The 25,268-nt window shown below is 44.6% G+C and overlaps 1 protein-coding gene and 1 long non-coding RNA gene across 6 annotated transcripts in view; one reads left to right on the top strand and one right to left on the bottom strand.

Moving 5' to 3' along the window:
* LOC137228135 (uncharacterized) overlaps window positions 1-22,188 on the bottom strand; it is a 46,365-nt gene extending 24,177 nt beyond the window's left edge. For both annotated transcript variants that reach the window (XR_010945155.1, XR_010945156.1), the window contains exons 1-2: window positions 21,986-22,188; window positions 7,659-7,755 (exon numbers count right to left, since the gene is read on the bottom strand). This is a non-coding gene — a long non-coding RNA (uncharacterized lncRNA). The remainder of the gene's footprint in view (window positions 1-7,658; window positions 7,756-21,985) is intronic.
* Window positions 22,189-22,248: 60 nt separating this feature from the next.
* ENTPD4 (ectonucleoside triphosphate diphosphohydrolase 4) overlaps window positions 22,249-25,268 on the top strand; it is a 39,623-nt gene continuing 36,603 nt past the window's right edge. For 2 of the 4 annotated variants that reach the window (XM_067745165.1, XM_067745162.1), the window contains exon 1: window positions 22,249-22,389. The gene's annotated coding sequence lies outside the window, so the exon portion shown is untranslated. Of the gene's footprint in view, window positions 22,390-23,404; window positions 23,480-25,268 lie in introns of all 4 variants that reach the window. The other 2 variants (XM_067745164.1, XM_067745163.1) reach the window with 2 other exon arrangements.

Raw genomic sequence — 25,268 nt, 5'->3', positions numbered from 1 at the left:
GGGGGGACCAGGGACCCGAAGGAGCACCAGATTTCACCCAATGAAAGGAGCTGGGAGGTGCATTCAGGGAAGAGGTGAGAATACAGGGGAATGTGCTGACCACTCAACATGTGTTCCTAAAGGGTGCAATGAAATGTCCCCCCAGAAAGGAGAGGTGGGAGGGTGAGTCAGGTTAGGGATTATATTACGACTTTTCAGCTGCAAATGTCAGAGATCCAACTCAAACCTGATTAAGCAGAAGTAAAGAGAATTTATTTGCTCATATACAGGCTTACCTCAGCGATATTACGGATTCCGTTCCAGACCACTTCAATAAAGTGAATATTGCAAGTCACATGAATTTTCTGGTTTCCAGGGTGTATAAAAGTTGTGTTGATACAGTATGTAAACTGTATAGTGTACAGTATTTATACACTACTGTAGTCTAAGTGTGCAACAATATTGTCTAAAAAAAAGGTACACACTTTAATTAAAAATACTTTATTACTGGGCTTCCCTGGTGGCACGGTGGTTGAGAGTCCGGCTGCCGATGCAGGGGACACGAGTTCATGCCCCGGTCTGGGAAGATCCCACATGCCGCGGAGCGGCTGGGCCCGTGAGCCATGGCCGCTGAGCCTGTGTGTCCGGAGCCTGTGCTCCGCAACGGGAGAGGGCACAGCAGTGAGAGGCCCGCGTAACGAAAAAAAAAACAACTTTATTACTAAAAAATACTAACCATCATCTGAGTCATCATCTTTTTGCTGGTGGAGGGTCTTGCTTCAATGTTGATGGCTGCTCACTGATCAGGGTAGTAATTACTGAAGGATGAGGTGGCTGTGACGATTCCTTAAAATAAGACAACAATGAAGTTTGCCACATCAATTGACTCTTCCTTTCACAAACAGTTTCTCTGTAGCATGCAATGCTGTTTGATAGCATTTTCCCACAATTCTTTTAAAATTGGAATCAATCCTCTCAAACCCTGCTGCTGCTTAATCAACTAAGTTTATGTAATATTCTCAGTTCTTTGTTGTCATTTCAACCATCTTCACAGCATCTTCCCCAGGAGGAGATTCCACCTCAAGAAACCACTTTCTTTGCTCATCCATAAGAAGCAACTCCTCATCCATTAGAGTTTTATCCTGAGACTGCAGCAATTCAGTCACATCTTCAGGCTCCACTTCTAATTCTACTTCTCTTGCTATTTCCACCGCAACTGCAGTTACTTCCTCCACTGAAGTCTTGAGCCCCTCAAAGTCATCCATGCGGTTTGGAATCAGCATCTTCCAAACTCCTGTTAATGTTGATATTTTGACCTCTTCCCATGAATCATGATGTTCTTAATGGCATCTAGAGTGGCAAATCCTTTCTAGAAGGTTTTCAATTGCCTTTGCCCATATCCATCAGAGGAATCATTATCTATGGCAGCTATAGCCTTACAAAATGTATTTCTTTTTTTTTTTTTTTTTTTTTTTTTTTTTTTGCGGTACGCGGCCTCTTACTGCTGTGGCCTCTTCCGTTGCGGAGCACAGGTTCCGGACGCGCAGGCTGAGCCGCCATGGCTCACGGGCCCAGCCGCTCCGTGGCATATGGGATCTTCCCAGACCGGGGCACGAACCTGTGTCCCCTGCATTGGCAGGTGGACTCTCAACCACTGCGCCACCGTGGAAGCCCTCAAAATGTATTTCTTAAATAATAGGACTTGAAAGTCAACATGACTCCTTGATCCACGGGCTGAACAATGAATGTTGTGTTAGCAGGAGTGAACACAACACTAATCTTGTTGTACATCTCCATCAAAGCTCTTGGGTGATAAGGTGCATTGTCAATGAGCAGTAATATTTTTCTGAGCAGTAGGTCTCAGCACTGGGCTTAAAGTATTCAGTAAACCATACTGTAAACAGATATGCTGTCATCTAGGCTTTCCTGTTCCATTTAAAGAGCACAGGCAGAGCAGATTTAGCAAATTTTTTTGGAATGGTAAATGAGCACTGGCTTCAGCTTAAAGTCACCAGCTGCATTAGCCCCTAACAAGAGAGTCAGCCTGTCCTCTGAAGCTTAGAAGCCAGGTACTGACTTCTCCTCTCTAGCTATGAAAGTCCTAGATGACACCTTCTCCCAATATAAGGCTGTTTCATCAACACTGAAAAGCTGTTGTCTGGCATAGCCGCCTTCATGAATGACCTTAGCTAGATCTTCTGGATAACTGGCAGCTTCTACATCAGCTCTTGCCGCTTCACCTTGCACTTCTATGTTATGGAGACGGCTTCTTTCCTTAAACCTGATGAGCCAACCTCTGCTAGATTCAAACTTTTCTTCTGCAACTTCCTTACTTCTCTCAGCCTTCATCACATTATAGAGAATTAGGGCCTTGCTCTAGATTAGTCTCTGGCTTAAGTGAATGTCGTGGTTTGTTTAATCTTCTATCCAGACCACTGAAACTTTCTCCGTATCAGCAGTAAGGCTGTTTTGCTCTCCTATTAGTATGCTCACTGGAATAGCCCCTTTAATTTCCTTCAAGAACTTTTCCTTTGCATTCACAACTTGGCTGCCTGTTTGGCAGAGAGGCCTAGCTTTTTTCTTATCTCGGCTCTCAATATGCCTTCCTCACTATGCTTTCTCTAGCTTTTTATTTAAAGAGACATGTGACTCCTCCTTTCCCTTCAACACTTAGAGGCCACTGTAGGGTTGCCAATTGGCCTAATTTCATTATAGTTGTGTCTCAGGGAATAGGAAGGCCTGGGCGGTGGGGTGAGAGAGAGAGAAGGAGGGAGAGAAGAAGGAGGAGGAGGAGGAGGAGGAGGAGGAGGGAGAGGGGTAGGGGGGGAGGAGGAGGGAGAGGGGGAGGAGGAGGAGAAGAAAGAAGAAGAAGAAGGAGAAGAAGAAGAAGGAGAAGAAGAAGAAGAAGAAGGGCTTCCCTGGTGGCGCAGTGGTTGAGAGTCCGCCTGCCGATGCAGGGGACACGGGTTCGTGCCCTGGTCCGGGAAGATCCCACATGCTGCAGAGCGGCTGCGCCCGTGAGCCGTGGCCGCTGAGCCTGCGCGTCTGGAGCCTGTGCTCCGCAACGGGAGAGGCCACAACAGTGAGAGGCCCACGTACCGCAAAAAAAAAAAAAAAGAAGAAGAAGAAGAAGAAGAAGAAGGAGAAGGAGAAGAAGGAGAAAAAGAAGAAGAAGAGGAAGAAGAAGAAGAAGAAGAAGGAGAAGAGGGAGAAGAAGGAGAAGAAGAGGAAGAAGGAGAAGGAGAAGAAGGAGAAAAAGAAGAAGAAGAAGAAGGAGAAGAGGGAGAAGAAGGAGAAGAAGAGGAAGAGGAAGAAGAAGAAGGAGAAGAAGGAGAAGAGAAGAAAGAGAGATGGGGGAACAGCCAGTCGGTGGAGCAGTCAAAACACACTCAGCATTTATTGACTAGGTTTGCTGTCTTAGGTGAGTGTGGGGCTCCCTTTCCATCTCTCTGCTCCTCTCTCCTCTCTCTTGGCTGTACTCTCAGGCAGCCTCTCCCCACCCAACATCAGATGGCTGCCCAACAGCTAGAGGTGGATATGGTCCTCAGTGCCTGCTTCTTCCCTTCCACCCCAGTGAAATCCCAACCTGACCCATCCACTGTGGTTAGTGTGGTGGTGTCTCTAAGTGGCCATGGTCCTGGGTGCACTGCCCACCCCTGGTGGACAGAACCTCACGTTGGCAAGTAATGGAATGGTTCTTCGGAGGAAAACTGCGATGCTGTCATCAAGAGCAGGAGGGCAGAGTACCGGCTGGGCAAACATACGATGTCCACGTTGGGTACATACAGAGCAGGATGGGGATGAGGGTCAGGGCGATGTTGAATAACTGCAGAGGCTGGGATTTTGGATTCTGGTGGTCGCTGAGGAAAACAAGGATATGAGGCATGATGAGGTTGGCACTGATAACTCTTAGAGGAAGTGGGCAATCTTCATGTTCGTCCTGAATACCCAGAGCACCAGAGTGGGGCCTTGGCCATGCCGCCATCTAGCGCTGTGTCACGGCGTAGCGGGGGAAGCCAAGGCACAAGATGGTTTCCCCGTGACGGCTCACTCCTTCAGCACCATATAGTTTGTGGTCTAGGGGTCATTTGCAAACGTCTGAAGGATGTGGGCAAGTTTGGGGAGAAAAAGTTAAGGACCATGTGATTGACAGCGGCTCTTGGCAGTTTGAAGAACCGACCTCTGGAAGAGGGAGGAGACGTAATCTACGCGGCTCCAGAGCAGAATCAGCACCAATGTGTAAAAGCTGGAGGAAGGTTTTGAGCTAATAATTACAAGTAGAACTGTCTAATGAAGAAGTGGCTTTATAAAAGACACGTGCACCCCAATGTTTGTTGCAGCACTATTTACAATAGCCAGGTCACAGAAGCCACCTAAACGCCCATCGACAGACGAAGGGATAAAGAAGATGTGGTACATATATACAGTGGAATATTACTCAGCCATAAAAAGGAACAAAACTGGGTCATTTGTAGAGATGTGGATGGACCTAGAGACTGTCATACAGCGTGAAGTAAGAAAGAGAAAAACAAATATCGTATATTAATACATATATGTGGAACCTAGAAAAATGGTACAGATGAACTGGTTTGCAAGGCAGAAATAGAGACACAGATGTAGAGAACAAACGTATGGACACCAAGGAAGGAAAGCGGGGCGGGGTGTGTGTGGAGGTGGGATAATTGGGAGATTGGGATTGACATATATACACTAATATGTATAAAATAGATAACTAACAAGAACCTGCTGTATAAAAAATAATTAAATTTTTTTAAAAAAGTTGTTTTCTTCCAAGGCAGTGAGTTCCCTGTCCCTAAAAGTGTTTAAGCGGTGATTTGAATGCTCCTAGTCAGAGAGATTATATAAGGCCTCCTATTTTGGAGATCTAGCCAGAACATTTTTAAGGTAGCTTCCAGATTTAAACTCTATGACTTGATTCATACTCGGAAGGAAATCATCAAATAGTACAGTGGCTAAATGTTGCCTCTGATACCCTGTCACTTCCCTTTTCTTACTCCTTTTTTCTGTCTCCAGGCACCTCCATCCCATCCCCAGGAACCTGCCGCTCTCATGACACCTCCTGGATTCCCAGGCAGGTCTGCCTTCTAGACATAATGTCCCTGCTGCAGAATGAGGCCTCTTCTTTCCCAGCAAAATATCCGGGATCTGACAAACAATGCAGATGTAAACTAGCATGAACGCCAGAATTTGAGAAACTGAGCCCTGTTGGAGGAACTACAAATTTAATTGTAGCCAGTCTGTATCATACATTTGGAATCATTTTTCATTTATTAGCTTCTGTGTCCTCTCTTAAATGTGTTTTGGTTAACCTTGTCTCCTTTAATCAGATTGCTAGAATCTTCAGGAGGGAGTTTTGCGATATAATCTTCTGAACCCTGGACAAAACTTCATATTTCAGTGATAGGAGGTCCGTGGAGTAAAATCAAGGTGAGTAAACCCTAACCGTGAGCTAGTTTTTTCACTTGCTCACAACGCCTACTGTCTACACCCCAGGCACTGAGATAGCTGAGGGGGTCTTAAGGTGAGTGGGGTTGGCCCCCTGCAAAGTGCCTACTAAGCATTGGGCGCTGTGCTAGACACACTGCATCCTCGTCGCATTTGACTCGTAGAACACCCCCATCAGGCAGGGATGGCTATTTTCCTTTTACATGTAAGAAAACAGACCCAGAAAGGACTGTCCAGAAAATGAGAGCCAAAACTTAAACCCAAGTCACTCTGGCTCAGTGTTGTCCATAAACAAATAAAATATGATTACTAAACAAATAGGTTTTCAATTTTCATTGTTCTCTCTGGAGCCCCAGGAACAAAAAGACCATTTTTCAATCTATGATGGGATCCACAGAATAGAGCAAAAACTGCCTAGGTTAGTCCTGGGGGATACTAAAGTGAAATTCAGCGATGCAGGAACAGGAGTGGCTGTGTCTTACCAGGTGGATCTCCGTGAGCGACCCTTTGCAGCCCAGTGATCACCCAGCTCCTCAGAGGAGCCTCCGACCCACCCGGTTCCGGCCCCTCTTCCCGCGCGGCGGCGGTGAGCCACAGCTCGGGCGCCATCTAGTGGTGAGTCGGAAGCCTCACTCTAGGGCTCCGAAAAGGCTCTGGGACCAACATAGCTTTAGGATCCCTGTACAGCTCAGATTCCGAGTTCGCTCTAACAGGTGGGTCCAGAACCACCGTAGCATCCCCAAAGAAATTCATTTGCTGCCCGCTTGACATCAGATGCATATCCCTGAACTCAGAGCCCTCTCTCAGCTCACACCTTCACCTTCCAGGCTTTCTGGAACGAAACTGGAACGCCCTTCTACACCCTCCCTTGTATTTGCATTCATGTTAGTTACAAATGGAGAAAAAAAAAAACCTCAGCGAATCCAGTCTTTCAGATACACACACACCCACCCCACCTGTTGGCAGGGTCATTCATCAGAGAGCCTCTCCAGGGGAACTTTTCCTAAACATAAGATCCAGGTGGGGAGAATGCAGCAGCTTGGGAAGGCAAAAGGATGACGACCACCAAGGAAGAAAATGCTGTTTTTGCGAAAGGAATCCCCATAAACAGAGCTTTGAAAACAGGGACATCCTCAGCAGGCTCTCAAGGCACTGGGCCACCTTCAGGGTCTCCCTCATGCTCCCCTGCCCCTTCACTTTGACTGGTATCCCACCCCTCAGCCCCAGCCCCCCGCCCCCCAACAGGACAGGCAGTTGTGCAGAGCCTGGATCTGGACAGGAAGGGAGACTGGCGGTTTCAGTGGTCCAGAGATGCGGGCTTAACCTTGGTGTCGGAGGTGAGGGAGAGGCATCCCAGAGGATTTTCTCTGAGTACCACTGGGTGATGAAGAGTTCTCCGAGCTCATACTTTTGTACTTGATTCGCCCAATTTAAGCATTCATTATACAAGTGAATGAATAATGTATATGAGCATATGTAATGTGTATGTATTCTGAATTCATATTCAGAATAACGAATATGTTCTGTGAATGCATATATTTTTAATTTAAAAATAGATGTCCATTTTATATCTCGCGGTCAGCAGAATCATCCCTCCCTCCCCAAATGTCCACCTCTTAATCCCCAAAACCTGTGAATACGTTACCTTTCATCCTTGCATGGCCAAAGAGACTTCACAGATATGATTAAGGTTAAGGACCTTGGGACTGGGGAGATTCTCCTGCATTATCCAGGCAGGCCCAGTCTAATCACATTAGCTCTTTAAAAGCAGATGGATAACGTGGAAATAATTTTGCCAGTGACATAAGTGTCACAATGGGGATAAGAGTCAAATTTACAGAGAGTGGCTTGTAGCAGAATAAAATCACTATCAACTCTTAAAAGAAAAATAAAAAGCAGAGAACCTTTCCAGCCTACGGTCAGAGAGAGAGAGAGATGACAACGGGAGAAGGACCTGAGAGAGATGTGATGTTGCTGGCTTTAGAGATGGAGAAAGGAGGCCATGCCCGAACCAAGGAATGTGGGCAACCTGTAGAAGGTGGCAAACGCGAGGAAAAGGATTTTCCCGTGGAGTCTCCAGACAAGGAGGCAGCCCTGTGGATTTTAGCCCAGCAAGGACCATGTCAGACTTCTGCAGAGCTGTAAGATAATCTGCAGTGTTTTAAGCCACTACGTTTATGGGGACTTGTTAGAGGAGAAAGAAAAGCTCATACAGGCCTTTTTTGGGTTTTGAGATCTCAAAGTCTCACTCCGCGTCAAAGCACGGGCCACCCGGAGCTGTGTTGCCTTTAGAGACTTTTGTTTCAGGACCTGTGGGAAAAGCACCATGTCTATTAATAATCTATTTTATTACTCAGAAACCGAAAGATCTACTCTGTCCCACCAAGTGAGCCTCCGATGAATGTCTTCAGACTCCTCAGCAGAGCTCTGAATTAAGGGGCTCTTGGGGATGGCTTCCGTGCCTCTCATCATTGACTAGGACACACTCTGGAAATAGATACATGAGTACGCACTGTTGAGAGGGCACCAATGGATTGTCTCTACCAGGAAGCATGGTCCCCTTAAGAAATGACTCATTGAATCATGAAGTTATCCAAACCTCCGTAATGCAATCATACTCTTCCTGGGAATTTTTTATTTGAAACTAATTCCAAAGAAGTTAAATAAAATATGCATGAAATTTTTTACAATACAATTGTAACAGTAAAAACAACAACGACAAAGCAAAGAGTCAAAATTCTAATGGAAGGAAACCTTGAATACATTACTATTCCATGCTATTAGGCAACCATTAAAAATTACAGTGATTCATACTATGGAAAATAGGGAAATATCCTTATTATGCTAAATGGAAGCAGCATATTATAGAATGGTGTTCATTCAATGATACTTTATTGACCACAGGCTACGTGTACCAAGCACCAAGTAATTAATGGGAGCCACAGTAGATGTACACTCACTGCTCTTATGGACCGAGGTGTGCCACGACTGCAAAAATGTAAAATGATCTATACACACGGAAGGAGATGTACCCAAAAATGAAGCAATGGTAGGGTGTGGTAAATATTCTCCTTAACCTTCTTAAATTATGTCTTCAATTATCATCATTATATTAAAGGATAGGCCAGGAAGAAACATAAACCTCTAGACCTAAGTCCCGAAGCAGAGGAAGAATTGCAGCAGGCTCCTGGTTGAGGAAGCAGGGTTGGAATATACTGTTTAGAAACATAACAAGCAACAGCCTGGCAGGTCAGGAGGCCAGGCTCTTCCCCAGCAGGGGAGCAGGAATCCAGCTGTACACACAGGTCCTTTACAGTGAGGTTGGTTCCCGGGGGGCCACATTTGAGCCTGACCTGACACCCTCTGTGTATCTGGGAAATTTTCACTGCACTAGGCTGGGCCCTGAGGGTTGGCGACACCTGTCTCTACCTGTCTCCCCGGCCTCTGAGAGGTTAACTGGGGAAGCAGATGCCGCATTACTCATCATCTTTATGCCACCATCTGTGTCGGGCAAGCCACATCCCCTGGGCCTGCCTCGGTTTCCCTGTGTGAACGAGGAAAGTCAGGGCTTGTTCATTTCTAAAGCGCCCCCTAAAGGCTGCAGCCGTGGGAGCTGTGCTGGACTGTAGGCCGAGCGAGCTAAGTCCTAAGAAGGCACAGCCCCGACCACTAGTTTCCTATCCAAAGACACTTTTATGATGGTACCGATATGAAGAAAATGATGATGACTGAACAACTACTGAGCACGTGACAAAAGTGAAGGTGAGACTAATTATCAATGAACATCAATTGTCCAACATGTATGTGTAGGGTAGGGTGTGGTTAGGAAAGGCATTTATAGAGATCTCATTTCTCTCTCGATTTACCTTCTCCTACCAAACAAGAAGTTCCTTTATAAAGCATGACTTTTATCAACTCTTATTACATGCCAGGCCCGTGCTTAGCCCTGCCTCTGGATTATTTCATTTAATCCTCACAACGACCCAAATTAAGTGGGAATATGATCTCCATTTTGCCTTTGAGGAAAGAGGAGCTTAAACAGGTGAATGACTTGTCCAAGGTCTCATAACCCGTAAGTGGTCCAGGACTTGGAAATCCTGGTTGAGCCTTCTCACCTGTGGATTTTCACTGCCATTGGAATCTTGGGTCTGACTAATTCTACTCATTCTTCCAAATCCAGCCAATAAAACAGCCTTCTCTGGCCTCCCCGCTGTGCCACCTCCAACCAGTCTCCCAACCTCCTGGGCCTTGTGTCTCTACGGGCTGTGGTTGCTGCCCACCTGATGTCCCTGACTTCTGTTTCCTCCTCTCAAGCTCTCAGTTTGAATGCACTTCTGTTCTACTCCTTCTCTTCTTCACTTTACCCTGTCTGACCCTCTACTAGGATATTATACTATATCTTGGGATATAGGATGCAAACTTGAGCATGTATCGAAATCACATGGAGGGCTTATTAAAACACAGATTACTGGGCCTCAGTCCCAGAGTTTCTGACGCAGGGGGCCTGGGTGGGACAGAGAATTTGCATTTCTCCCAAGATTCCAGATGCAGCTGATGTTGTTGGTCCTGGCAGCATCACACTTTGATCATCCTTGCTCTGGGGAGCCTGCTTTCCACTATATTTTCCTCTGTTGCTGAACTTTTTTTTTTTTTAAATAAATTTATTTATTTTATTTATTTATTTTTGTCTACGTTGGGTCTTCGTTGTTGCGCACGGGCTTTCTCTAGTTGCAGCGAGCGGGGGCTACTCTCCGTTGAGGTGCGTGGGCTTCTCACTGCGGTGGCTTCTCTCGCTTCGCAGCACGGGCTCTAAGCGCGTGGGCTTCAGGAGTTGTGGCATGCGGGCTCAGCAGCTGTGGCTCTCGGGCTCTAGAGTGCAGGCTCAGTAGTGGTGGTGCACGGGCTTCGTTGGGCATGTGGGATCTTCCCGGACCAGGGCTCGAACCCGCATCCCCTGCACTGGCAGGCGGATTCTTAACCACTGCGCCACCAGGGAAGTCCCTGAACGTCTCCTTAAACAAACTCTTCCCAATGTCTTACATAAGGAAACCTGGCTTTCTGTGGAAGGCCCTCTACCCAGGTTTTGTTTTTTTTTCCTAGATCCCTGATCACAAGACAAGGAAGCATGGTTCTCACTGGCACTTCTAACACCCTCGTCTCACAATTTCTTTATTCTTCCAACTTCAACAGCCATTTCCACACCAAACACCCAAGGCAAGCATGGCTGTGTCTCCAGCTCCACCTCTCTGCCAGCCCACGCCCGCCCATCACAAACAAGAAGGGGATTTTCAGCCACCGGCCCAGGCAGCCCCACCAAGTCTGTTTGCACCTTCCCTTCTTCTGGGCTGCTGGAGACAGTCACAGAACTGGGATTGGGCCCGTTATGTATTCAAGCCTCCTGACCTCAGATGGAACCCCACAACTGCTCACTTTATCTTTATAATCATCGCCAGCTGACTCACCTGTCTCATCCCCGCCACTGGCTCCTATTTTAACCCTGGCCAGTCCCCACCAGCCTTTACCTGGTCCACACCTTCCTCTCTCTCTCGCCACCAAGATGGTGGACCAAATGGAGATCAGCTATGAGCTACCTCGGCGTCCCTCTGATTTACTCCACATTAGCTCTGCCTCTTCACTCATCCTGCCCTCCTTCCCTCCTATTTCAAAACAAGAGGAGTTTTCAAAACCACAGTGACATACCACCGCACACCCATCAAGATGGCTACTATCAAAACAAAACCAAAAACCCAGAAAATAACAAGTGTTGTTGAAGATTTGGAGAAAATGAAACCTTTGTGCATCGTTGACGGGAATGCGAAATGGTGCCGCCCTTATAAAAAACCAGTGTGGTGGTTCCTCAAAACGTTAAAAATAGAGCTACTGTATGATGCAACAATCCAACTTCTGAGCATATACCCCAAAGAACTGAAAGCAGAGTCTCAAAGAGATATCTGCACGCTTAGGCCCATTGCAGCCTTATTCCCGGTAGCTAAAACGTGGAAGCAACCCAAGTATCCATCAGCAGATGAATGCATAAACAAAATGTGGTATGTACAAACAAGCGAATATTGTTCAGCCTTAAAAAGGAAGGAAATTGTGACACATGCTACAATATGGATGAACCTTGAAGACACTATGCTAAGTGAAAAAAGCCAGTCACAAAAGATAAAATACTGTATGATTCCACTTATAGGTGGTATTTAGAGTGGTCACATTCACAGAAACAGAAAGTAGACGGCTGGGTGAAGGAGGCTGAGGGGAGGGGAAATGGGAGATGGGTACCAAGCTTCAGTTTTGCAAAAAGAAAAAGTTCTGGAGATGGATGGCACAACAATGTGAAGACATTTAGCACTTTTGAACTACACACTTCAAAATGGTTAAGATGGTAAATTTCACGTTTATGTCTACTTTTCCACAATAAAAAAAAAAGTCTCCGCAAGGATATACAATGGAGAAAAGACAGTCTCTTCAATAAGTGGTGCTGGGAAAACTGGACAGCTACATGTAAAAGAATGAAATGAGAACACTCCCTAACACCATACACAAAAATAAACTCAAAATGGATTAGAGACATAAATGTAAGACCGGACACTATAAAACTCTTAGAGGAAAACATAGGAAGAACACTCTTTGACATAAATCACAGCAAGATCTTTTTTGATCCACCTCGTAGAGTAATGGAAATAAAAACAAAAATAAACAATTGGGACCTAATGAAACTTCAAAGCTTTTGCACAGCAAAGGAAACCATAAACAAGACAAAAAGATAGCCCTCAGAATGGGAGAAAATATTTGCTAATGAATCATTGGACAAAGGATTAATCTCCAAAATATATAAACAGCTCATGCAGCTCAATATTAAAAAAAACGAAACAACCCAATCCAAAAATGGGCAGAAGATCTAAACAGACATTTCTCCAAAGAAGATATACAGATGGTCAATAGGCACATGAAAAGCTGCTCAACCTCACTAATTATTAGAGAAATGCAAATCAAAACTACAATGAGGTATTACCTCACACAGTGAGAATGGGCATCATCAGAAAATCTACAAACAACAAATGCTGGAGAGGGTGTGGAGAAAAGGCAACCCTCTTGCACGGTTGATGGGAATCTAAATTGATACAGCCACTATGGAGAACAGTATGAAGGTTCCTTAAAAAACTAAAAATAGAATTACCATATGACCCAGCAATCCCACTCCTGGGCATATACGCAAAGAAAACCATAATTCAAAAAGACACATGCACCCCATTGTTCATTGCAGCACTATTTACAATAGCCAGGTCATGGAAGCAACCTAAATGCTCATCAACAGACGAATGGGTAAAGAAGATGTGGCACATATATACAATGGAACATTACTCAGCCATAAAAAGGAACGAAATTGGGTCATTTGTAGAGACGTGGATGGATCTAGAGACTGTCATACAGAATGAAGTAAGTCAGAAAGAGAAGAACAAATATCGTATATTAACGCATATATGTGGAACCTAGAAAAATGGTACAGATGAACTGGTTTGCAGGGCAGATATAGAGACACAGATGTAGAGAACAAACGTATGGACACCAAGGGGGGAAAGCGGCGGAGGGGGGTGGTGGTGGGATGAATTGGGAGATTGGGATTGACATATATTCACGGATATGTATAAAATAGATAATTAATAAGAACCTGCTGTATAAAAAACTAAATTAAATAAAATTAAAAAGTTAAAAAAGAAAAAGTCTTTCCTCCGCCTCACACTAATTTGTCTCTTTGCATCTTCAATCTTATCTCGTGTCGCCCTTTCCAGGGGGCTGGTCCTTCTCTTTTCTCCCCTCTGGAATCACCACAGACATTTGTAGGGCTGGGGGTAAGAGTACATGTATTGTTTAGAGATGTTCAAGATTATAAATCCAGATAACACATGAGTAAATAGAATGTGGTATTGTTCTAACTTGAAAATATATATATCTTTGTGACAAGGGTATGAAGCTATGGTTTCTATAACACTGAAAATCGGTGAACTATCAAGACCTGGCTCTCTCCTTAAGCCACGCTCTCCCCACTCCACCAGCCCATTTCTGCACAGCAGCGGGGCCCAGGCCAGTCCACACCCTCAGGCCACAGCAGCCGGCTTCCACAGATCCAGGCCAGCCCATACCTTCCGGCAAATTTCTTTGCCACCAGCAGGCTATGCATTCCTGCAGTAGCCACAGAGCTGCACAATTCCGCAGTCAGCCGTGGGCCCTGGCACTCAGGAAAGCCCTGCATTTGATTGATTTCATGTTCTGCTGCCACTGTGTTGAAACTCTTAATAACTTTGGAACAAAGAGCCTTGTATTTTCGTTTTGCCCTGAGTCTTCGTATTATGTAGCAGTCCTAGGTAGCCACACCCTACTGGAAAAGTTCTGAACCACAGCCTTGGGATGGGGACAGAAAGGGGGCTGGGGGATGTCCCCCTGGGTCCTCAGTTCCTTCCTGTCCACTCCCTGCCCCAGCCCAGAGGTAGTAGCTGCTTTTCTGCACCTGCTTCTTCTGCATCCCTTCATGAAACCTCTTCTTTTACACCTTTTAGTCATTAACCACCTTCTACTAGATAACAGCTCTTTATGTTAAATTTTTCCTTTAAATAGCTTATATTCTTTCTACCTCCTGACTGATATAGGGAGACAAAGAGTAAACTAACAAAATCAGAAAATCTGTAGTACGTCAGATAGATATGAGCTACAGAGAAAAAGTAAAGCAGGGGATGTGTGTAGAGGGTGTGGAGTCCAAGGGGGACAGCTTGCCATTGTAAATGGGGGTCAGAGGAGGCATCCCAGAGAAGGATGCCGGGCTGAAATTACACATCTGACTGCTCATCCCCAATTCCAACGAAAATGATGAGAAAATGTAAAAATAGGGCTCAACCTGCATCATACAAGTGGAAAAGTCACCATCCAAGTCCAGAAACCCTCCAGAATTTCCTGCTAGACACACAAGGCAAGTAGGATCAGAATACTGTAAGGAAAGATAAAGCTTATCTCTGGATCACCCACTGCTTTTTCTCCCTTTTCTGTCCCCCCTCTTCAGTGAATTTGAAAGGTGGTAAGCAGAGAAGAGACCTCTTTGGCCAAGCTCTATCTATCTTCATCCACGTCTCCCTTTGATCAAGAAGGAAAGTAATATCATTCATTCATTCACTAATTACTGAGCAAACATGTTTTGAGCACTTCCTAAGTGCCTCGCTCTGTACTAAGACAGTCCCTGTCTTCAAAGAGATCACAGTTTAATGGGAGAGGATATGGGAGACGGGATGTGTCTAGGCAAATAAGTATTATTCAGTGCTAAGAAGGACAGGGACTTCCCTGGCGGTCCAGTGGTTAGGACTCTGCACTTCCACTGCAGGGGGCCTGGGTTTGATCCCTGGTTGGGGAAACTAAGAGCCCAAAAGCTGTGCAGCACGGCCAAATAAATAAGTAAATTAATTAATTAAAATAATATTTAAAAAGACATTCCTTAGGGAGGTGTCGGGAATGAAGGGAAAAAAAAAAAAGCTAAGAAGGACAATGAGTGAGCTGGATAACAAAATAGGAATTCCAACGTTTCTGGCAGATGAAGCTTAGCCTGACTTGACAAGATGAAATCTTCAATTCGGTTCCAGTAGACATTACTGAGCACCTCCCCTAAAAAATACAGCATGGATTTCAAACAGGGATGAATTTGGAGCTAGCGCAAAAGTCCACTGCAGTAGGAGGGGGGTGAAATCTATTTCTTTCTACCGAAGGCAAGATAGCTAGAAACTTCTCAGTTCTGCAGGGAACGGGAGAGACACATGTGGGCACACAGCATGTGTTTTTGCATTGAATTCATGTTTGCTCCAGGCTAGGAATGCACAGAGGAATAACATGGCAGCAAAGACCAACAACAGTTACACCAAACAACAGTGCTGAGCGATAAAAGATAAAGACTTTCTTGCCTGGGGAGGTCACATGACAACACACAATTTCAAGGGGCAAATTGAAGGATGAGTAGGAGGGTTTTTTTCCAGGCAGTCAAGGAAGAAGAAAGTATTCCAGCCATAGGAAATGTGTGTAAAGACCCAGAGGCATGAAAATAGGGAACAATTTAGGAGCAAGCAAGTAGTTAAGCATGTTAGAACACAGGGAATATATGACAAGAGGCTTAAAAAGCTGACAGCCTTGGGGTGTCATGCTAAGGAGATGGGTATTAGACCAACCCGTCAATAAAAATCTAATCACCCCACTGATTCCCAGAGTTGATTTGCTAGGAATTTCAACTGTAACCTAGAGGGGATGAGGAATTAACAAAGGATGCTGGGAAGGAGAAGGATATGTTAGCTGGGGTGAGGAAGGAACACAGAAATGTTGAGATTCAAGGGAGCCGATGAATAACCTGCTGCTTCCTGCCCAAGTCTGAACGATTTGAGAAATGAAACAAAAACTGTACAAAAATCAAAATATCATCTTTTTGCAGATGAAGCTGATATTGAAGAATGTAGCTTATATCTGATCAGAACAGCAGGACTCATGTGCCAATCACAGGGTCAGGGAATGAAATTACTCTGCATAACCAGGCCAGGGTCATATGTCCTGACCCAAATGGACTGAGTGCGAGACAGGCATACTGCTTCAGAAATTCAAGGTACTGTTACCGAAAAGAGAAGGATAGTTGTAGGCAGCAAAAGCAACCATGTCCACTCCCTATTTTGTGTGTGTGTATGTTTATGTATGTGTAATGATCCACATCCCACTAGACCCCTTTATGGTACAGTTGGTCACATGCTGTGATGAGAAAAGTTTGAAGGAAACCCTGTGAATTTTGATGCTGCTTTGACCAAGTCCCTTTCTCTTTCTGAATCTCAAGTGCTTTCACTCTGTAACAAAACTCCATAAAATAAGAATTCTCCTGGCCCATTCCCTGCCTTAGGAATGCTGGGCTCATAAATGAGGTCATGTCTGTAAAGTGCTATGGTCTTCTTGAAGACAAATGCTGTATAAATATATAGGATTATTAGCCAAGTCGCTCAAAAACCAGTCTGTGCACGCATGCATTGGAAGGCAAACAGGAATGGAGGAGGGCAATAGGACTCATTGTTTCCAAGGGTCACCTGATTCCTTTGTTTCCATGACATCCAGTGCCCCACAGTTACCTCCTCCCAACACTTACAGACTGCCAGGAGGGCCCGTTTGCCAATTTAGTCTCCCTGGAATGATGGGTTAAAACATTTGGAGAGCAAAGCCAACAGAATGCCAAGCTATGGCCATGTTGGAGGTTTTTCCAGAAAGATAACTAAAGGAAATGCTGTTTGGGTTCTAAATACTGATGGTTTTCACTGGCCCTAATCCATTCATTAAGATTCCTGCATGCACAGTTTTAAAAGAATCTGGAGTTCAATTTAAAAAGGAAAGAGCTCTTCTATCTTATGTTAGATTTCATAATGAGGAAGCAGAGGTGGAGAAGGAGGGAGAGAAGGGAAGGAGGAAGGGAGGACCTTGTTTCTGGTCTCTTTTGCCTCTTAGAAATCATGGATTTCAGACCTCAGAGGTCAACCTAGCCACCTCTCCACTCCCTTTTTAAAGTTACATATGGATGGTGAGAACCAGTGAGGTAGACTAAATTTTTCTAAGCTTATGCAGTCAATTAATAGCATAGCAGGGACTGGGATCCAGGTTTCCACCTTCCAGTTTAGTTAGCTTCACATTCAATCATCCTGCATCCCTTCCAGTTTTAGGAACTTGAACAAGTCATGTTGCCTCTGAGACCTAATGGCAAGTAATGGAATATCCAGCCAGAAGTAATTTAAATAAACAAAGGCCTTGTTCTCCTCTCACAACAAGGAGCAAGATGTACATCAGTGGCTAGTATTATTTTAGTGATTTAGTGATGCCATGATGGACCTAGGCAACTCTCTCTTTCTATTTCAACATATTTAGTATTGGCTTCTTATCTGCATCACTGTTGCCTCATGGTTACAGGATGGCTTCTGCAGTCTAGACATCACATCCCTTTTTGAAACTCTGATTTAATACTTATTTTTTTTTTTTTTTTGTGGTACGCGGGCCTGTCACTGCTGTGGCCTCTCCCGTTGCAGAGCACAGACACCAGACACGCAGGCTCAGCGGCCATGGCTCACGGGTCCAGCCGCTCCACGGCATGTGGGATCTTCCCAGGCCGGGGCACGAACCCGTGTCCCCTGCATCGGCAGGTGGACTCTCACCACTGCGCCTCCAGGGAAGCCCTATACTTTCTTTTTTTTAACAACTTTATTGGAGTATAATTGCTTTACAATGGTGTGTTAGTTTCTGTAGTTTCTGCTTTATAACAAAGTGAATCAGCTATACATATACATATATCCCCATATCTCTTCCCTCTTGCATCTCCCTCCCACCCTCCCTATCCCACACCTCTAGGTGGTCACAAAGCCCCGAGCTGATCTCCCTGTGCTATGTGGCTGCTTCCCACCAGCTATCTATTTTACATTTGGTAGTGTATATATGCACATGCCACTCCCTTACTTCGTCCCAGCTTACACTTCCCCCTCCCTGTGTCCTCAAGTCCATTCTCTACGTCTGCGTCTTTATTCCTGTCCTGCACCTAGGTTCTTCATAATCTTTTTTTTTTCCTTTATTCCATATATATGTGTTAGCATACAGTATTTGTTTTTCCCTTTCTGACTTACTTCACTCTGTATAACAGACTCTAGGTCCATCCACCTCACTACAAATAACTCAAGTTTTGTTTCATTTTCTGGCTAAGTAATATTCCATTGTATATATGTGCCACATCTTCTTTATCCATTCATCTGTCGATGGACATTTAGGTTGCTTCCATGTCCTGGCTATCGTGAATAGAGCTGCAATGAACATTGTGGTACATGACTCTTTTTGAATTATGGTTTTCTCAGGGTATGTGCCCAGTAGTGGGATTGCTGGGTCGTATGGCAGTTCTATTTTTAGTTTTTTAAGGAACCTCCATACTGTTCTCCACAGTGGCTGTATCAATTTACCTTCCCACCAACAGTGCAAGAGGGTTCCCTTTTCTCCACACCGTCTCCAGCATTTGTTGTTTGTAGATTTTTTGATGATGGCCATTCTGAATGGTGTGAGGTGATACCTCATTGTAGTTTTGGTCTGCATTTCTCTAATGATTTAATACTTTCAAAACACAGACTTGCAATAACGTACTTTGACCTTGCAACCATGTTAACTGTAGTTCTTTTGTAAATATGCTAACAAACTAAGGAAGATCATTCCCTTTATAGTTGATGAAAGCTTTTTGGTTTAAATCATGAATGAGTGTTGAACTTTGTCAAATGTTTTTTCTACACTGATTGAGACCATATGAATTGTCTCCTTTATTCTGTTTATGTAGTGAATAATAGGGATTATTTTAAAATGTTGAACCAACCTTGCATTTCTTGAAAAAAATCTCATTTGGTTAAGCTATCTTACTCTCTTTAGATAGATACTGCTGGATTTTAATTGCCAATGTTTTGTTAGAATTTTTGTGTTTATGTTCATAAAGGATATTGATGTGTATGTAATTTTCTTTCTTTTTTATCTCTTGGAATCAGGATTATTCTGACCTCGTGAGTCAGGAAATATTCCCTCCTTCTCTATTTCTTTGAAAGAGTTTATATAAGATTGGTATGATTTCTTTCTTAAACAGCTGATAAAATTTACTGGTGAAACGATCTGGGCCTGGAATTTTCTTCTGGGGACCATAAAAGATATAGGGCCATACAGATGATTTTTCCTTCTGTCAATTTTGGGAAATTGTATTTTTCCAAGAATTTTTCCATTTCATCTAAATTGTTGAAACCAGCATACAGTTGTTCATTACGTTTTCTTATTATTTTTTTTAATTTTTGTAGGATCTGTAAGGATGTTCTTCCTTTAGTCTTGATTTTGATTATTTGTGTTTTCTTTCTTTTTTCCTGATCAATCTCACTACGAATTGATCAATTTTATTAATATTTTCAAAGAACCAACTTGTGGTTTTGTTAATTTTGTCCAACTTATTTTTAAAAATTACTTCCTTCCTTCTATTTGCTTTGGCTTTAACTTTCTTTTCTTAGCCTAACTTCTTAAGGTGGAAACTTTGATTTCAAACTTTTATTTCTTTACAAAAATAAGCTTTTAAAGCTATAAATTTCTCAGTAAGTACCGCTTTGGCTGCATTCCATGAATTCTGATGTATTTTCATTACCGTTCTATTTGAAATGTTTTTTAATGCTCTTAGAACTGTGCCTGGCATAAAGTACGCAGTAAGTGTTGTCTCCTATTAGCTTAGTTTTTTTATTTCTCCTGTTAATAAGGGAGAATAAGTTGATGGCTCACTCTGACAGTTGTACTTCTACCCACTTCAGAGCCTCTTTGCTGTTTCCACTGCCTGAAGCGCTACTCCTTCATATAGGCCCAGACTTCATCCATCTTCTGGTTAATTCCTATTCATCTTGCGGGTGTGACCTCAAACATCACTTCCTCAGAGAAGCCTTCCCTGATGACCAAAACCGGGCTGGTCGTCTCATGTACTGGGTTGAATAGTGTCCCCCCAAAATTCATGTCCACCCAGAACCTGTGAATGTGACCTTATTAGGAAACAGGGTCTTTACAGATATAATCATGTTAAGAAGAAATCATATTGTATCGGTTGGGAGGGGAGAGGGTGTGGCTAAATCCAATATGCTGCTGTCCTTTTAAGAAGAGGTGAATTTGGACACAGAGACACACAGAAGAACATCATGTGACAACAAGGCAGAGATTGGAGTGATGCAAGAAGTGCCAAAGATTGCCGGCAACAACCAGAAACTGACAGGCAAGGAAGGATCATCTCCTAGACTCCTCGGAGAGAGCACGGCCCTGCCAACACCTTGATTTCAGACTTCGAGCCTCCCATACTATGAAAGAATAAATTTCTGTTGATTTAAGCCACCCAGTTTGGAGTAATTTGTTATGGCAGTTGTAGGAAACGAATGCAGCATATTCCACGTTTTCATACTTTATACTTTTTTTTCCTAGCTCTTATCAGAAAATTGTTGTATATGAATTATCAGGAAATACTGATGGTGTGAAAATTCTAGTGTGGCATTTTGGTAGAGGCCTCCTTGAGAGAGAGACTACCATAATATGAACCAGTAACACAGATGGTAAGGACTTTGAAACACACGTAATTTTGAGGGGTCTTGGCCCTAAAATCACAGCATGTCGGTGGCCAACTACTTCAGCTTCTCAAAGCTAACCTTAGGTACAAGTCACAGAGCTTTCTAATGTGTAAGCTATCCACACTGGTCATTTTTTAAAAATAGCAACAGATTGCCATAAAAGGGCACTCAAGTAGGAGTCAGAACCAGAGGTTCTGCTTCCCCTTCTGCCTCTAGGGCGTTTGGGCAAGACATTCAGTCTCTCTGGGTTCCAGGTTCCTTAACAGTAAAAGGAGATGGTTTGGTCTAGATAGTAACTATGGTCTCTTTGTTTGAACTTTCTGTGGCTTTATGATTCTAGTATGGAGCAATAGTTAAAAGACAGTATTTACTTCTAAAGCACAAGACTCCTTGGTCACTGCTAGCCTTCTTCCACGAACAGTATCTGAATCCAAGGATGAAATGCTACCACAAGGAGATTTAACCCGAGCTGGCGCTGGACCAAGGATTCTGCTTAAAATTTATAACTACTAGTTGTGTCCAAGCTTGTTTTACTTGACACAAGTCATGGAGTAGACGTTTCCAGGACTCTCATTTTTAAAAATATTTTAAACTGGCTAGGCTGGCTGGTCACTTTCTATCTCTGGGAAGCAGTGTATTCACCTGTTTAGAAAAGAAAAGAAAAGAAAAAAGGATAAAAAGCTGTGTTTCTCAAGGTCTCTTCCAGCTCTGTGACTTCAAGGCACTTTTTTTTGTCAAGCTAGAGTGGGGCCTTGAGCTAAGTCCAGGTCTTGGGGTTACTCTCTGGAACTAGTGCTGTTCACCTCACTATTTCTTCTCATAACCATTGCCTGTGTTGGAGGTGCTCTAACCCAGAGTAGGCTCTGAAATATGCAACTTTTGGTAACGATGAAATCCTGGCTTTTACTAATTATGTGGACCTTAAGAGAGTCACTGAATGAGTTTGACCTTCGTTTCCCCGCTTATAAAATAGGGATAGCTACTGGCAAAGTTGCAAAACGAAATGTCGAGTCGAGCAAAAATGCCTAGTTCTTCTTAAGTTTTCAAGTGTTCTTTTCCATAATACTAATAGAACACAAATAAAACAACTGCGGGGCTTCCCTGGTAGCGCAGTGGTTGAGAATCTGCCTGCCAATGCAGGGGACACGGGTTCGAGCCCTGGTCTGGGAATACCCCACATGCCGCGGAGCAACTAGGCCCGTGAGCCACAACTACTGAGCCTGCGTGTCTGGAGCCTGTGCTCCGCAACAAAAGAGGCCGCGACAGTGAGGGGCCCGCGCACCGCGATGAAGAGTGGCCCCCGCTCGCCGCAACTAGAGAAAGCCCTCGCACAGAAACGAAAACCCAACACAGCCAAAAATAAATAAATTAATTAATTTTAAAAAAAAGACCTTTGGTGTCATAAGCACTTTGCGCCTCGCTGTAGGATCGGCGGTAACCAAGCCACAGTACTGGTTATTTCCGTGATGCCACTTTCACTTTCGGCAGTCCCTGAGCTCAGCTGCACCCGCGTGGCTCCGCGGAAGAGCGCTGCGCTGGGATGCCAGTCATGGCGGCGCAGGCCCCGCCCCGCGGCGTGCGCGCTCCCGCCGCTCCCGGTGACGCGACACGGGTGGCTACGGGGTGGTGTTTTGGCGGTACGGCTGCGGGAAAAGAGCGGAGCTGCCGGGAAGCTGCTGCCGGGAAGCCGCGACTGCATTGCCGGCGCCGCCTCGCCGCGGTGGCCGTGATGCGCTCCGCTCGCGGGTCCCCGCTCCCGGGAACCCCGACCGCCGAGTCGGACGCTGCCGAGCAGGTGAGGCGGCCTTTCCGGCGCGGACGAGGGGAGGGTGGGCGGCCGAAGCGGGGACGGTTGGAGCGGGGCCCGATGGGGCCCGACGGGGCAGCGAGGCCGCGGACGAGCCACTCTGCCCCGGGGGCCCTTCCCGCGCCGTTGCCTCCCCGCCGCCCGGGTCGCGCGACCACATCCGGGTGCCAGCCGTCAGCACCCGTGACCCCGGGCGGCAGGTGCTGTCCCCCAGCCCCTGGCGGGAGAAAGCTGGCAGTCGTGCTGTCGGCGCCCGCTCCGGTGACCGCGCTGGATTTCCCCTCTGACACGTAGTGGGCGCGGGTCTGGGCCGCATGGGGAGGGACCTGGCCGGGGAGAAGGATGCTGCATCGAGGACCCTGCGGGTCTTACCTGCCACCTTGTCATGACATTTACAAGTCAGCATCGTTTTTCCTTTACTCTGCTTTTACCAAGTTTCATGCTTTAGGTTTCTCTAAAATCTAAATCTGATTAGCTCCATTGGAAAAATAGAGCTAGTTGGGCAATAAAGTGATGGTAAGAGCAGTGTTTCACAAACTCGAGTAATGCGTGACACCTCTTAAAGGGACAGTTCGCTCATTCCTCTGGAATTTGACTCAGAACCGCAGGGGTTCTCAGACCCCAGTGAGACGAACGCAGGTGTAGACTGTTTAGGAAAGAAACGAGATGCTTCCATGCTGAAAGATAAACTAGGTTATTAAAGAATTCTAAATTAGAGACTCAGATCCCTAGTTTAATTTCACATTACAGCCTTTACTGTGTACTGCTTTGTGTAATGAAAATAATTTTCCAGCCTTGGAGGGGCCTAAAAGAATTATATTCTTTGTATTATGTTATATTTGATGTTATTGTGTCTTTGTATCAGGTCTGTTCATTCTGTTTGACACATTAGCAGAATTATAAAATGGAGTATTAATTTGTGTAAGTAGTTTGTTTATTCCATTGTTAACCTTAACATTGATTTATTTGTTGCATATTGAATCTGTGGTTTACATCCTTCCAGGCCTAATAGGAATGCATGAATCTCAACCCTTACGTATACAGTCTAGAAAGAAGAAACAAAATGAAAGTTATCTAGGTATTTATATTCTCTACATATTTATTCAGCATGTTTATTTTAAATCAACTACACATGAATAAAGAGAAGATTCAGAGTGTGGAGAAACATTGGGAAATATAACTGGTTAAATCTTGGCAAAGAAGAATATTGACCTGTGCCTTGAAAGAAGTGTAATATTGTGAACAGGACATATTACTTAGTAGGAAGTGACTTAAGTAATGGCCCAAGGCAAGAACGAGGACTGCTTGTGTGGGAGAGGAGAGACCCACCTCACTAGAGCAGAGAGATGTTATCTAGGGCTGAGCAGAGAACAGTTTAGTAAAATAAGATGGGACCGTTTGACGGATGGAAGGTCTCAGATGCCACACAGGGACGCTGTTGTTGACCTGTAGGCTCTGGAAGGTTCTTTTTTTTTTTAATAGATCTTTTTTTTTTTTTTTTCTAATTTTTTGGCTGTGTTGGGTCTTCGTTGCTGCACACGGGTTTTCTCCAGTTGTGGCGAGTGGAGGCTACTCTTCGTTGCGGTGCGCGGGCTTCTCATTGCAGTGGCTTCTCTTGTTGCGGAGCATGGGCTCTAGGCATGCGGGCTTCAGTAGTTGCGGCACACGGGCTCAGTAGTTGTGGCTCACGTGCTCTAGAGCGCAGGCTCAGTAGTTGTGGCGCATAGGCTTAGTTGCTCTGCGGCATGTGGGATCTTTCCGGACCAGGGCTTGAACCCGTGTCCCCTGCGTTGGCAGGCGGATTCCTAACCACTGTGCCACCAGGGAAGTCCCAATAGATCTTTATTGGAGTATAATTGATTCACAATACTGTGTTAGTTTTTGTTGAATCAGTCATATGCATACATATGTCCCCATATCCCCTCCCTGTAGAGCCTTCCTCCCATCCTCCCTATCCCCCGCTCTAGGTCAATGCAAAGCACTGAGCTGATATCCCTGTGCTGTGCTGCTGCTTCCCACTAGCTATCTATTTTACATTCCGTAGTGTATATATGTCAGTGCTACTCTCACTTGGACCCAGCTTCCACCTCCCACCCTGTGTCCTCAAGCCCATCCTCTATATCTACAACTTTATTCCTGCCCTGCAACTAGGTTCATCAGTACCATATTTTTTTTTAGCTTCCATATATATGCATTAGCATACGGTATTTGTTTTTCTCTTTCTGACTTACTTCACTCTGTATGGCAGACTCTAGGTCCATCCACCTTACTACAAATAACTCAATTTCGTTTCTTTTTATGGCTGAGTAATATTCCATTGTATATATGTGCCACATCTTCTTTGTCCATTCATCTGTCGATGGACACCTAGGTTGCTTCAATATCCGGGCTATTGTAGTTAGAGCTGCAATGAACATTGTGGTACATGACTCTTTTTGAATTATGGTTTCTCAGGGTATATGCCCAGTAGTGGGATTGCTGGGTCGTATGGTAGTTCTATTTTTAGTTATTTAAGGAGCCTCCATACTGTTCTCCATAGTGGCTGTATCAATTTACATTCCCACCAACAGTGCAGGAGGGTTTCCTTTTCTCCACACCCTTTCCAGCATTTATTGTTTCTAGATTTTTTTCTTGAGCTGGTTGTATTGTGAAGGTAACGTTTTACAAAGAAACGTTTCCAAAAAACGGTGTTCACCGTGAAGGCAGAAGGTTAGTGACCCGCCTGGAGACCTATCCTGAGGTAGGGATGTCTGCTGTGGTCATTTTAGATGTGTGGACTGTTTGAGGAAGAATTGACAGGACCTGATAAATGACACAGAGTAGCAACACACAGATAATTGGGAATCAAGGTTAAGAATCAGGTGACC

Source organism: Pseudorca crassidens, chromosome 7, assembly GCF_039906515.1.
Source record: "Pseudorca crassidens isolate mPseCra1 chromosome 7, mPseCra1.hap1, whole genome shotgun sequence".
Lineage (NCBI taxonomy): Eukaryota > Metazoa > Chordata > Mammalia > Artiodactyla > Delphinidae > Pseudorca > Pseudorca crassidens.
The sequence above is the reverse complement of the archived record's forward strand: the minus strand, read 5'-3'. Positions and strand labels throughout refer to the sequence as shown.